Source organism: Oncorhynchus keta, unplaced genomic scaffold (assembly GCF_023373465.1).
Source record: "Oncorhynchus keta strain PuntledgeMale-10-30-2019 unplaced genomic scaffold, Oket_V2 Un_contig_5290_pilon_pilon, whole genome shotgun sequence".
Taxonomy (NCBI): domain Eukaryota; kingdom Metazoa; phylum Chordata; class Actinopteri; order Salmoniformes; family Salmonidae; genus Oncorhynchus; species Oncorhynchus keta.
Genome location: NW_026288213.1, coordinates 25,533 through 29,835, shown reverse-complemented (window position 1 = coordinate 29,835; position 4,303 = coordinate 25,533). Strand labels below are relative to the sequence as shown.

The 4,303-nt window shown below is 51.5% G+C and overlaps 1 long non-coding RNA gene across 13 annotated transcripts; it reads right to left on the bottom strand.

Annotated features, from left to right (window-relative positions):
• Positions 1-327: 327 nt before the first annotated feature.
• LOC127925204 (uncharacterized) lies at positions 328-3,338 on the bottom strand. Of its 13 annotated transcripts, XR_008120062.1 has the most exons (10): positions 2,943-3,338; positions 2,512-2,655; positions 2,175-2,463; positions 1,982-2,125; positions 1,788-1,884; positions 1,257-1,498; positions 1,064-1,160; positions 775-871; positions 678-726; positions 328-583 (listed from the first exon to the last, which is right to left on the bottom strand). It is a non-coding gene; the product is annotated as an uncharacterized LOC127925204 (long non-coding RNA). The 13 variants fall into 13 exon arrangements; XR_008120051.1 differs by lacking the exons at positions 328-583; positions 1,788-1,884 and having other exon boundaries at positions 594-1,160; positions 1,257-1,401; XR_008120054.1 differs by lacking the exons at positions 328-583; positions 1,257-1,498; positions 1,788-1,884 and having other exon boundaries at positions 594-871; positions 1,064-1,208; positions 2,030-2,125.
• Between the last annotated feature and the right edge of the window lie 965 nt (positions 3,339-4,303).

Below are 4,303 nucleotides of genomic sequence, written 5' to 3'. Positions count from 1 at the left end.
CTCCCCTCCCACCCTCCCTCCCCTCCCTCTCCTCCCACCCTACCTCCCTCTGTCCTGCTTTATTAAAAGGCTCTCATACTCAATCTCAAAAGTCAATATACACTGAGTAGACAAAACATTAGGAACACCCTCTCTTTCCATGACAGACTGACCAGGTGAATCCAGGTGAAAGCTATGAATCCCTTATTGATGTCACTTGTTAAATCCGCTTCAATCAGTGTAGATGAAGAAGGGGAGGAGACCTGGTTAAAGGAGGATTTTTAAGCCTTGAGACAATAGAGACATGGATTCTGTATGTGTCCCATTGTGTCATTCAGAGGGTGAAACAGCAAGACAAAAAATATTGAAGTGCCTTTGAACGAGGTTTGGTAGTAGGTGCCAGGCGCACCGGGTTGAGTCAAGAACTGCAACGCTGCTGGGTTTTAGACAACTGTGGGAAGCATTGGAGTCAACATGGACCAGCATCCCTGTGGAACGCTTTCAACACCTTGTAGAGTCAACATGGGCCAGCATCCCTGTGGAACGCTTTCAACACCTTGTAGAGTCAACATGGACCAGCATCCCTGTGGAACGCTTTCAACACCTTGTAGTCAACATGGGCCAGCATCCCTGTGGAACGCTTTCAACACCTTGTAGAGTCAACATGGGCCAGCATCCCTGTGGAACGCTTTCAACACCTTGTAGAGTCAACATGGGGCCAGCATCCCTGTGGAACGCTTTCAACACCTTGTAGAGTCAACATGGGCCAGCATCCCTGTGGAACGCTTTCAACACCTTGTAGAGTCAACATGGGGCCAGCATCCCTGTGGAACGCTTTCAACACCTTGTAGAGTCAACATGGGCCAGCATCCCTGTGGAACGCTTTCAACACCTTGTGGAGTCAACATGGGCCAGCATCCCTGTGGAACGCTTTCAACACCTTGTAGAGTCAACATGGACCAGCATCCCTGTGGAACGCTTTCAACACCTTGTAGAGTCAACATGGGCCAGCATCCCTGTGGAACGCTTTCAACACCTTGTAGAGTCAACATGGGCCAGCATCCCTGTGGAACGCTTTAGACACCTTGTAGAGTCAACATGGGGCCAGCATCCCTGTGGAACGCTTTCAACACCTTGTAGAGTCAACATGGGCCAGCATCCCTGTGGAACGCTTTCAACACCTTGTAGAGTCAACATGGACCAGCATCCCTGTGGAACGCTTTCAACACCTTGTGGAGTCAACATGGGCCAGCATCCCTGTGGAACGCTTTCCACACCTTGTAGAGTCAACATGGGGCCAGCATCCCTGTGGAACGCTTTCAACACCTTGTGGAGTCAACATGGGCCAGCATCCCTGTGGAACGCTTTCAACACCTTGTAGAGTCAACATGGGCCAGCATCCCTGTGGAACGCTTTCAACACCTTGTAGAGTCAACATGGGGCCAGCATCCCTGTGGAACGCTTTCAACACCTTGTAGAGTCAACATGGGCCAGCATCCCTGTGGAACGCTTTCAACACCTTGTGGAGTCAACATAAACCAGCATCCCTGTGGAACGCTTTCAACACCTTGTAGAGTCAACATGGGCCAGCATCCCTGTGGAACGCTTTCAACACCTTGTGGAGTCAACATGGGCCAGCATCCCTGTGGAATGCTTTCAACACCTAGTAGAGTCAACATGGGGCCAGCATCCCTGTGGAACGCTTTCAACACCTTGTGGAGTCAACATGGACCAGTATCCCTGTGGAACGCTTTAGACACCTTGTAGAGTCAACATGGACCAGTATCCCTGTGGAATGCTTTCAACACCTTGTAGAGTCAACATGGGGCCAGCATCCCTGTGGAACGCTTTCAACACCTTGTGGAGTCAACATGGGCCAGCATCCCTGTGGAACGCTTTCAACACCTAGTAGAGTCAACATGGGGCCAGCATCCCTGTGGAACGCTTTCAACACCTTGTAGAGTCAACATGGACCAGCATCCCTGTGGAACGCTTTCAACACCTTGTAGAGTCAACATGGGCCAGCATCCCTGTGGAACGCTTTCAACACCTTGTAGAGTCAACATGGGCCAGCATCCCTGTGGAACGCTTTAGACACCTTGTAGAGTCAACATGGGCCAGCATCCCTGTGGAACGCTTTCAACACCTTGTAGAGGCAACATGGGGCCAGCATCCCTGTGGAACGCTTTCAACACCTTGTAGAGTCAACATGGGCCAGCATCCCTGTGGAACGCTTTCAACACCTTGTAGAGTCAACATGGACCAGCATCCCTGTGGAACGCTTTCAACACCTTGTAGAGTCAACATGGGCCAGCATCCCTGTGGAACGCTTTCAACACCTTGTAGAGTCAACATGGGGCCAGCATCCCTGTGGAACGCTTTCTACACCTTGTAGAGTCAACATGGGCCAGCATCCCTGTGGAACGCTTTCAACACCTTGTGGAGTCAACATGGGCCAGCATCCCTGTGGAACGCTTTCAACACCTTGTAGAGTCAACATGGGCCAGCATCCCTGTGGAACGCTTTCAACACCTTGTGGAGTCAACATGGGCCAGCATCCCTGTGGAACGCTTTCAACACCTTGTGGAGTCAACATGGGCCAGCATCCCTGTGGAACGCTTTCTACACCTTGTAGAGTCAACATGGGCCAGCATCCCTGTGGAACGCTTTAGACACCTTGTAGAGTCAACATGGGCCAGCATCCCTGTGGAACGCTTTCAACACCTTGTAGAGTCAACATGGGCCAGCATCCCTGTGGGCGCTTTCAACACCTTGTAGAGGCAACATGGGCCAGCATCCCTGTGGAACGTTTTAGACACCTTGTAGAGGCAACATGGGCCAGCATCCCTGTGGAACGCTTTAGACACCTTATAGAGTCAACATGGACCAGCATCCCTGTGGAACACTTTAGACACCTTATAGAGTCAACATGGGCCAGCATCCCTGTGGAACGCTTTCTACACCTTGTAGAGTCAACATGGACCAGCATCCCTGTGGAACGCTTTCTACACCTTGTAGAGTCAACATGGGCCAGCATCCCTGTGGAACGCTTTAGACACCTTGTAGAGTCAACATGGGCCAGCATCCCTGTGGAACGCTTTCAACACCTTGTAGAGTCAACATGGACCAGCATCCCTGTGGAACGCTTTCAACACCTTGTAGAGTCAACATGGGCCAGCATCCCTGTGGAACGCTTTCAACACCTTGTAGAGTCAACATGGGGCCAGCATCCCTGTGGAACGCTTTAGACACCTTGTAGAGTCAACACGGGCCAGCATCCCTGTGGAACGCTTTCAACACCTTGTAGAGTCAACATGGGCCAGCATCCCTGTGGAACGCTTTCAACACCTTGTAGAGTCCATGCCTGAAGCTGTTCTGAGGGCAAAACTCAAGATTAGGAAGGTGTTTTTAATGTTGTGTACCCTCAGCGTAGATGGGTATGTTATGTGAATATGCAGGGTTAAATTGTGATGTTAGCCTGTGTGAATGGTAACATATGGTTAGTCTGCTGTGGGGGATTCTCTACCTGGGTGACTGGCTTCTCTACCTCTCTCTCTCATACCTGGGTGACTGCCTTCTCTACCTCTCTCTCTCTCTGAGATTCTCTCCCTCCATCCCACTGCCACTCTCTCTCTCCATCCCTCTCTCTGAGATTCTCTGTCTCTCTCCATCCCCCTCTCTCTCCATCCCTCTCTCCATCCCTCTCTCCATCCCTCTCTCCATCCCCCTCTCTCCCATCCCTCTCTCCATCCCTCTCTCTCTCTCATACCTGGGTGACTGCCTTCTCTACCTCTTTCTCTCTGAGATTCTCTACCTCTCTCTCTCATACCTGGGTGACTGCCTTCTCTACCTCTCTCTCTCTGAGATTCTCTGTCTCTCTCCATCCCCCTCTCCATCCCTCTCTCCATCCCTCTCTCCATCCCGGCCACAGCAGCAGCAGCAGCCCTGCCATCTGCTCTGAGTGCCCTGTGTGAATCTCTCCTTCTCTCTTTCTCTCCAACCCTATATTGTCTCTCACTCTCTCTCTCCACCACTCTCTCTTTCTCTCTCTCTCCACACATCCATTTCTCTCTCTGTGTCATTCTGCTCAAATTGGTCTGACTGACACAACCACGTTAGGGCCTGAGGAACACACGACCATGTTAGGGCCTGAGGAACACACGACCATGTTAGGGCCTGAGGAACACACGACCATGTTAGGGCCTGAGGAACACACGACCATGTTAGGGCCTGAGGAACACACGACCATGTTAGGGCCTGAGGAACACACGACCATGTTAGGGCCTGAGGAACACACGACCATGTTAGGGCCTGAGGAACACAC